The 10,045-nt window shown below is 37.7% G+C and overlaps 1 long non-coding RNA gene across 1 annotated transcript; it reads right to left on the bottom strand.

Annotated features, from left to right (window-relative positions):
* Positions 1–3,385: 3,385 nt before the first annotated feature.
* Positions 3,386–9,311, bottom strand: LOC137578103 (uncharacterized). Its single transcript, XR_011032543.1, has 3 exons — positions 9,153–9,311; positions 3,540–3,576; positions 3,386–3,486 (listed from the first exon to the last, which is right to left on the bottom strand). It is a non-coding gene; the product is annotated as an uncharacterized lncRNA (long non-coding RNA).
* Positions 9,312–10,045: the final 734 nt, after the last annotated feature.

Here is a 10,045-nt window from a genome sequence, read left to right as displayed (position 1 = left end):
GATTGGTCCTTTCATAAATTTATTTTATTAATTTTGTTTGCCTGTCAATGTTAAGCAAAGTTTTTATTATCATTTATTTTTGGTTTTTGTTTGCGTTGTTTAATTTTATTATATTTTTGATGAATATTTTAGTTTTACCGGTTTAAATGTGAATAATAAAACATTATCTAATGCGGGCCAAAATGTTTGACTTTTCTGCACTGTTCTTGTTGTTGCCATGGTTGTCATGGCTTTTTGTGCGCCATTTCGCTTCATTGGCTGGTGGGTGAGTGGGGGAAGGATCCGAAAAGGGATTAAGTCGGCTTATGCCTTGAACGTGGGCACAACGTAGCTTTGCTCTGCGGCTTTTCCATTATGTAAGCTTATTAAAATGCCATGCACTTTTAAGCACTTTTCCGATTTTTTACGCACACACACATACACACACACACACACTTTTTTTCACCCATTTTTCGCCCTGTTGAGTTGGTGATACGAGCCCTTATCAGTTCTCCGTCCAGTTGTCTAGATATGCACACGGGGCGCGAGAATGATAAGGGTACGAATGCACCGGTCAGCTTTAACTGACTCTTTGCGACTAGATTCACTTACCCCAAATCCAAATATGATTTTTAACTGGCCATCAATCACTTGCAACAAATGACTATAACATCAGCTGACAATGCGTCAAACGAATTGAACCAGCAAACAAAAAAAAAAAAAAAACATAGCCCAAGCAAAGTCATCAGCCAAACACACTAATTTGCAAATGCAAAACCAAAAAAAAAAGAGAAAAGGGAGGGAGCTTATACAAAAAAAGGCGCATCGTTGCCGCTGCTGCTGCTAACTCATGTGCATATTCCATTTGCATTTTGGCATTCGCATATATAAAACATATAAATAATTCAGCAATCAAACGGAGAAGGAGAATTTCAAGAGCCTCTGCTCATGCATATGCACAAAAAAAAAAAACAAAAACAAAAAAATCGCTAACGAAAAAAGAATCATAAACTCTCGAAAACAAAAAACGGCAAAACTGCGGAAATAAAAAGTGTTGCCTACTTCTAAGCGCTAGCAATAAAATGCAAACCGTTTTGCAATAGTTGAAGTATTTTTTGATTGGCTTGCTAATTGATTTTCATCAAACTCGAACTGAAACTCGAATTCAAACTCAAACTGCGAACAGCTGCAACTGCTCTAAGGTTTTTCCATTTCGATTTTCTCATCATGTGGTTTTTTTTGCAACCCCATCCCATCTGACAAATTTGAGTCTTAGTCTGTGTCTCATTCTAAGTCTCTGAGTCTCGTTGGTTGACATTTCAAATTTGAAATTGTCTCTATTGGGAGCTTCTTATTAGGTTTAGGGAGGATTCGCAATACAATAGCAAGTCGAAAGGTTGTGTTCATTGTTCAGTTTTCCCCCTGCTTTCTGATGCCATTGACATGTGTTTATTCTAGCAAATGATACCTGCAAATATCATTTCACATGCATTGAAATTAGCTCTGGATTCCCATCGTCTCTCAGTCAGTCCCTCTTTCTCTCTCTCTCTCTCTCTGTTGGTCTTTTGTCGCTTTGTGTCTACTCTGTGGTAATATAATGCGCTGATATTGTGCATATAAACTAACCCATGGCCCTGGTTTTCGTTCACCTTCCCTGTTTTCTGTTTTTTTTTTTCATGCTCTGCACGTTCAACTTTATGTGTGTTCGTTATGAATTTCGAAATGAAATTTGTTGCTGCCGTCGCTCTGCTGTGTAATAAATCAAAACTATGCAACAAAACGCGCGCGCGCCCAGCATCGTTGCCCAGCAAAAAGGATGCCAAAGGACTTATCTGTGTGTGCTGTAAAACGTTTTCCAACCAAGGCAGCCATACAGGCAACCAACCAGCCAGTCAGCCAGCTGGTTTACCTCGACAGGCGACAGCCGCAAAACCAACAACCAGGCAAGCTCAGTCTCGAACCTCCAGAGGAACTTCTCGTTTCTGTCTCTGTCTCTCTTGCATCTCTACTTTTTCAGTGTTGCACTTTTACGGTTATAAATTTTTAGAGTATAAGAATGGCGGATTGGGGGAAAGGGGAAAAAGGTTGGACAGGGCCACATAAAACCGGACACATGCTTTTAATCTTCGGCACAAACATGCTCACTGCTCGCTGATGCATGGTCGCTTCTCGCTTTCTCTCTATATCTCTCCCTGGACTTGTCTCCGTTGATGGCTTATGAGACTGTGCTAACTCTCCAATTGCTCTCTCTGTCGGTCTGGGTCTTTGCCATGGCTCATAAAATCTTCCGGCGGAAGTTAAAGTCAGCTAGTTTTCGGGGGTTCAAGTCAATTTAAATGCAGGGCCCCCCAAAAGTATGCCACACACACACACACACACACATGGATACTCTCTATTTTACCTACTATCCTTTACCTGTCGCCATTTTCAATTAGCCGACAAAAGTTTTTCAATTTTTCTCACTGTGTGAAAAGGAAATTTACACCGAATTTCCGTCTAGTGAGATTTTTGGCGCATAAATGTCGCTTATCGGCTTTTATGCGCTTTTTATGTGGCGACATTTTACACACACACACACATACACTCAAACTCATAGGGGTCATAGCAGTGACAGTTATGGGAGGGGAATGGGATGACATGCCCATTGTTTGCAGCTGGGGCAACGCTTTGGCTAACCAATAATGGGCCATGGAAATTGGCCAGTACACACAATCGCACACACACACATACACAGAGAGCGAGAGACATAGAGACACGTTCGCCTATCGCCCTAGGACACGCATACGCTTTGTTGTTGTCCGTTGTGGTCTCTCTCCTGGCACCTATTGCCTGACTGCTGCGTTATCAGGGCCACTAGCCCAGGTGCTTTAAATTTCAAACATGTTGACCAAACACACAGAAGGACCCCCATTCCCCTTCTTGTTTTTTTTCCTCGCATCCAAACTGAGTTTTTATGTGCTTCCGTTGGAGTCCATCCCCTCTCACTCTCGTTTGCATATTAGTTGGTTCAACCTATTCCACCCATATTTTTTGGGAGGTGGAAAAAAAGGCAAGCGTAGAGCATAGAGCGAGCATTTAGCACCAACGTTATGAATATTGAAACAATTTTACGCTTGCCATTTTGAATTTTGAATAGATTTTTGAGAGTTCCAGGGATACATCATCATCATGAAAATGCTTAACATCATCTTTGATTTTTTGTCATGTTGTGAGAAATTGTAGTTAAATGAACTTAGTGGAAAATAATGACAACATTTCTTACAAGACCCTTCTACAGAAGTTTACATCATCATTAACATCATCATTGTTTACATCTTTGTATTGGAATTTTACATCAAGAGTTACATCATCATATTTAGATATTTGTCTTTTAAGTGCCATTCATGTTATTATTATTTGTTGTCGATTTTGTGTAAATTTGTAGCTAAATCTGTCTGAAACTTTTCTTTAATTGAAATAACAAATAAGCAAAACTGTTGACTTAAGTTTAAACTGTCTGTTTACATGCTGAAAAGGTATTACAAGTGATTTATATACCATCGTTTATTTATTTGTTTTACCTGTCTTTGATTTTGCCCCATCCATCGTTTCAGAGATCTGTAAATAGGAAAGAAATTTGCCAATTTAATAAAATCCGATAAAAAGTGCAGAAAGAATCATAACCATAATAGGAATTGAAATATGTCAAAATCAATTTGCAATATTTTATGGTTTAGTTTTGTTTGTTTGGTTTTTTGCATTTTGTTCCAGGCCAACAAAAGGGGCATGGCCTGTTGACATTTAGGAACAAAGAGCACAACAACAAAAAAAGAATGGTTTTGCATATGAATAGATAATTGTATGTGTGTGTGCGTGTGTGTGTGTGTTTGTGTACACACACATTTGCATACACTGTCGAAAGTTCGCTTCAAACTTTTAAAATTTTCGTACGCAAAAGATTCAAAATGTGTAAAATCAGAACAATCAATTGAAGCAGAGAAATGAAACTACTGAAAGAGAAACTCTATTGAGAGACATGGGGGACGAGACAAACAGAGAGAAAGAGAGAGCCAGCAGGGAAGCCAGGGGGATTCAAATGTCATAAATATAAAATCAAATGCAAATTGGAAATGCAGAGACCAGAACGAGCACAAGAGAGAGAGAGAGAGAGAGAGGTGAGATGCATGCACACACATTGATATATATGGGTATATAGGAAAAAGGATTTACATTGATGCCAATTCATGTGTGAGAGAGAGTATTTGCATTTAATTAGCAAAAAAGAGAAAGACAGAGAGCGTGTGAGAGACAGAGAGAGCGAGAGAGAAAAAAGAAACAAAACCAACGATGCTGGGATAAAATTTGTTTATGGACAACTATTAAAATTTCCAATTACACAAAACGCTCATAAATTATGCCATGCATATGTAATTGTTGCAATCTGCCCAGTTTCATCTTCCTTTCCACTTTTCCCCTCTCTGTCTATATTTCACTTCTCTCTTCCTCTCACTCTCTCTCTCTGTAGATGTTTGTTGTTTAATTAAGCCAAACTGAACTGAAAATATTCAATAAGCAAAAACCACAAAACCAAATCAACGGAAGTTATTCTTGTTGTTGTTATTGTTGTTACTGCAAACTGCACTTCACACATTCTATACTACCATATTCCAAGTAATTAACATTAACTCATAATTCAAATTTAGCCAAAAAGACCGGAAACACGCAATTGCCATGTTTGTTGTTTGCCGTTGCTGCTGCTCATCATAATGATGCTGATGATGATGATAATAATAACGACAGCAAACAAATTATGCAGAAAACATAAACCGATTTTCAAAAGGACTATAATATAAACAGAACTACGTAGGTGGTGATGGTTGATGAAGAAACAAAGGGTGAGAGAGAGAGAGAGAGAATGCATTGTGAATGCATTCAGCATATTCTGACAAAACTGATATTCAATGCCTTTGATTACTATGACGTTATGCTGTCTATATGCAACTTTGTTCTACTTTTTAGCTTAGGTCAGCAAAAATACAATGAAACAACAAAAAAAAAAAAATAATAATAAAATGAGCTCCTCTCCTTCTTTTAGAAGCAAAAAGTTGCACTCTTAAATACTCTATACAAATATGGCTTTATATTTGTTGCAATCATTATTTATCAATTGAATATATATTAAAGTTTATTCTAATTGCCATTTGTTAGATGAAATATTTCAAATAATAAATCCTGAAAGAAAAACTGACTTATTTGGGTATTTCTATGTCTATTCATGACCCTTTTAGATATATCCACACTAAAATAAAAGAATCACAAAGAGTTAAGAATCAACTGTTTACCAAAATACATAACATAAGTTATATAATGAAGTATTTAAAATTTAGGATTTTGATTTAGCTTGAAACTATATTAGACTTAAAACTTAACCAACAATTCTCAAGTATGCCTTGATTCAGAATTTAGCTAGTCTATCACTCAATTAATATACTTTTCGCTTATAGCATTCTAGAGAGTATTTCAGGAATGTATGATAAACGATCGCTTGCTGGTCTAAATTATGCGGAATTTTCAATGTGGCATTGAGTTCAAGCCGAGTTGAGTGTTAAGTGCCTGGAATTTTCCCGCCGATAAAATAAGACCACAAAAAGAAAAAAATACAGAACCGAATGTCATAAATCTGGCACATAAATAATAAGTAAAAGAAGAAAAAAAACCGAAAGATTAAGAAGGAAAGACCAAGATTTTTGTTGTATGTATTTCGAAACGCTTATCGTATGGCATTAGCATTTCCCTTGAAATGCAGATAAGAAGGTCCCCAGACACACTGTACCACATATGCAAATAGAGACTGAAATGGAGACAAAAAAAATATGTACAACAGTCGCTTGCAATTGAGATAAGATTTGTGTAAACTGCATAATTGAGGGTTACTGTTCATGTTCAGTTCAGTTGTCCCTTCTATCTCTTTCTCTGTCTGTGTGTCTCTGGTGCCAATCAATTGGAAATGTAATTTTTAAATGGCCAACAAGTACAACAGACCGGATCAGACCAGAATCTAAGATGCTAATTAATCATAGAGGCAGCAGTAAAGTCAATTTAATTGATGGGCTCAGGAAAAGAGACCAAAAAAACCCACCACCAGGACAAACCGCTGCCTCAATTAGATGTGTGTGTGTGCCCGAAGACAAGTCCTAGGCGCGTGTCTGTCTGTGATTTGCATGAGTAATTTGACAGATTACATGACACACACTGTGTATGGGACCAAGGATATATATGTGCAAAAAAATCCATCTAGAGGAAAAGTGATTAATTGCATTTAATGACAGAGAAATGCCTAAGATCTACAAAAATTCCAGAAAATTAAATAGGAAAATGTTCTCAAGCCCAAAGAAATTGAGAAAAACCAGAAAGACCTCATTTAAATGGCTTGGAAAAAGGCTTTTTCTTAAAGTTGTTAAAGAAAAGAAATGTAAATTAGTAGAAATTTTTCAAAGTGAAAATGCTTCGATTAAGATTCATGCCTGATTATGACTTTAGATGATGTGCCATCAATTAACTATCTTCCTTGATGTAACTAACATCTATCTATCTATCAGCAAGTTTTCTAAGCAACTGAAATGGTTAATATGGAATTGTTAAGTTAAAATTTTAAATGGTTGACATGATTTATTAATGTAATGTAATGTTAAATTTAACATATTCTATGTCAGCCGATGAAATCATTTGTTTTAACTATGTGTTCCTTTTTCTCTCTCTGCTCTCCACACTTCTCACCCATTTCGCTGGTTTAACTGTTCACTTCCTCTGTAGACCCCCGCATAGCGGAAGCGCCAACCACAGTGGTTATGGGAATGAAAGTATGGTCATGTGGGGCACATGGGGCATATGGAATGGCAATCGTTGTCGACGATGTCGACGACTTAAAGCGATAAGCAACTCAACTCAACTCAACTCAACTCAACTCAACTCAACGCAATGCCAACGCACATTTGAATTTCAATTAGAATTTTAATAATCGAAGCAATGCTGGCGGGATGGCGGGATGGCAGACTGGCTGTAGGTCTAAGTGACTGTTGAATGTGCGCATAAATTTCGTTTCCGTTTTGCTGCCCCCCAACCCGGCTCCAACAACCTACTGCTTACCCCGGCCCCTCCTTGCCATTACCCCTTTTTTTAAACACATTCATTTAATGCTATTTGTAAGTGTTGTGGCATTTTTTCCAAACGAATTTATTAAAATGTTTTGGGTCAGTGTTGATGGATTTGATGCCCTCTGTTCCGGGCACCCCCCCTCAACTCCTCGCCCCTCCAAGCACACACACACATAACAAAGGGGAAATGAAAACATAAATAAAATTAGAATGAAAGGGAAAGAGAGAGAGAGAGAGAGAGAGAGAGAGGAGGCTTATATGAAATTAGTTTAGATCCCTTAAGGTTTACAAAACAAAAAATGAAACAACGAAAATAAAATTTTTGCTAATTTTTTGTTGTGCTTTTATTTTGTTTTTGCTAATGTAATGAAAAAATACTGACAACAACAACAAAACATGAAGGAAAAACAAAACCCTAAAGACAAAAAAAAATTATGAAAAAACCAGCGGGAAAGAGAAAATAAAAGAAAAAACACAGAGATAGAGGAAGACAGAGAGAGAGAGAGAGTACAATTTTAGTATTACTAGGAAAGGGCGAGGTAGCAAAAAGCGAAGGAGGAGACGGTGGAGTGGGCAGGGATAGCCCCACTACAACAGAGGCGCATATTCAACAGGAAAATCCCTTAATTGGAATAAATTAACTGTTATTGCTCTGACCATGCACACAGTCAGAGACAGAAACTGACATTATAAAGATATATACAGACATGAAACACACACAGAAACAAAATACTATATAGATAAATGGATATATGTATTTGTACTGTACCCACACACACATACACACATATCTTATAGTAGTAGTGGTAGTGTAAGCGAACAGTCGTTGTAGTGCTATCATTTGCGCGTTCCCACTGGAGGAGCAACCAGGCCGGGCTAGGCACAAGCGTGTTTATTTTATATGTCTGCCGACTACCCCTCATCCCCCTCGTTGGCAACCCACTATGCCTCCCAAAACAATCTCCTACCCTGACCCCCCGACCCTATCTCTCTCCTTATCTTTCTCTCTCTGTCATATGCGTACTTTGTGTATCTCTTGTATTGCTTTTTTTGCGCTTTCCTTTTGCGCTGAAAAAATATACGAGAGAGGGCAAGCCAGAGTGTGTATGATAAAAGCGAAATTTATGACACTAGAGAGAGCAAAAACGCGAAAAAGAAACGGAAAATATGAGAAACAATGAAATTGAGTAAAGTTAACCCAAAGTCAACGACTAGTAGATACCCTCCTTAGTGATTTCAAGTACGAGTAACTCAACCTTCCAATCCAATTTCCCCATATCACAATCGATCTGAATAGTTTTATTACCCAAAAAGGTAATGTTTCATACAAGTTTTGTAAAGATGCTCTATAGGATATATTTTATTAGGTTTTATTGTCCTTAAATCGAACCAGTAATTACAGTATAATGTCAGATCTAGTCCAACAATTCTTATGATCTTAGGTTTTTACAAAATTCGTCTAAGGTAGTAGGAATAAATGTTTAAAAGGTAATAAACTATATTATATCTTTTCTTCTGACTCTGTACCAAACTGAATTTGATATTCGATATGCCTGTGTAGTATCGGATTATTTCCGTATAGGACCTGTTATTTAAAACTAAAAAGTGAAAAATAGTCAAAATCTTCAGTTTTTCTCGGAGCTATGAACAGAAATTGATACTGATTTCTTTACATCTCTGTATACCCTCTTTATCCTTTAGGGTATTTCCTACTCTAATTATTCGAGCGATTTTCTAACATTTTCAAAGGACGTGGACATTATGGTGTATTTTGTCGTGAGACCCGTTAAACCAGTTTTGTGTTAATTTTCAGAGAAATCATTAATAAAGGGGCGTTTCGTTTGGTCTTTTTTTCGGGGGTTTTTATATGAAACTCAAGAGTTTCACAGCAAAAGTCCAATGACATTTGTCATGTTTTAGTTGGGTATTTGTTTTTTTCAGCTAGCTTATCAGGCAACTAACTGAGAGATAAGCATTATACATATGTATGTATTTGGTGGCCATGTGGCAATATATCAAACAGAGGAAAACAACACTCACCCGATTGAACGGAGCCGGAAAATTGTATGAAATTCCAATTATTTGCAGCTTCTTTTGCGTTACGTCAATCGCCGTTTGATTTGTTTGCCTTTAAAACATTTCAATTAAATGCCGCGATACGCTTAATTGAAGCGCTAGATATGTAGGTGAAGCGTGGAAGAGAAAGGGGGAGGCGACGATGGTGGTTGTTGTTGTTATTGCTGATGTTTCTTGTATCATTTAACACGATTGAGGGCAATTATGGTGAGGGTCGCGCGTCTATCGTCCCCGCCTCTGATAAGGCGTGTGTAATCACTCAAAAATCCTTGACGAACTATTCGTGTTTTCTTCTTTTTTGGCTTTTATTATTATTTTCTTTGTACCGAACGCCAATGCTGACGACAGCCAACTGAATGAAATGAAAATGAAATGGAACACTGACACAAATGCTGCCAACTGCGCTGTTAACGTTGCGGCGCTGCGGTGAGGGTGAGCAGCGCAGCGCAGCACAGTTTTTTACCCGCTTATCAGTAATAACAAGAAGGCAGCAGCGCTGCCCGCATAGAAGTCGACGTTGATCGAAACGATCATTGGTGTGTGTGTGTGTGTGGAAAAAGGGGAAGGCATATGAGCTCAAACCTCTTCCTCACTCACTCGCACTCACAGTCACTCTCTCGCATAATTGTTGCTTCCTTTTTGGTTTTTTTGATCGCTTATTAGAAACCGTAGAATATATTTTTTTTATATCGCCGTCTGTACAAGAAACAGAGCAGGAAAACAGGGGCAAAGAAAAAAAATCCAAAAGCAAATGCCAAAGACAGAACATTTGCAAAACACATGTCAATGGCATGTTCTTCCTTTGGTGACGGTATTCTCTTCTTCTCTCTCTCCCTCATACCTATATGAAAATGTCC

Source organism: Drosophila tropicalis, unplaced genomic scaffold (genome assembly GCF_018151085.1).
Source record: "Drosophila tropicalis isolate 14030-0801.00 unplaced genomic scaffold, ASM1815108v1 contig_593, whole genome shotgun sequence".
Classification (NCBI taxonomy): domain Eukaryota; kingdom Metazoa; phylum Arthropoda; class Insecta; order Diptera; family Drosophilidae; genus Drosophila; species Drosophila tropicalis.
The sequence above is the reverse complement of the archived record's forward strand: the minus strand, read 5'-3'. Positions and strand labels throughout refer to the sequence as shown.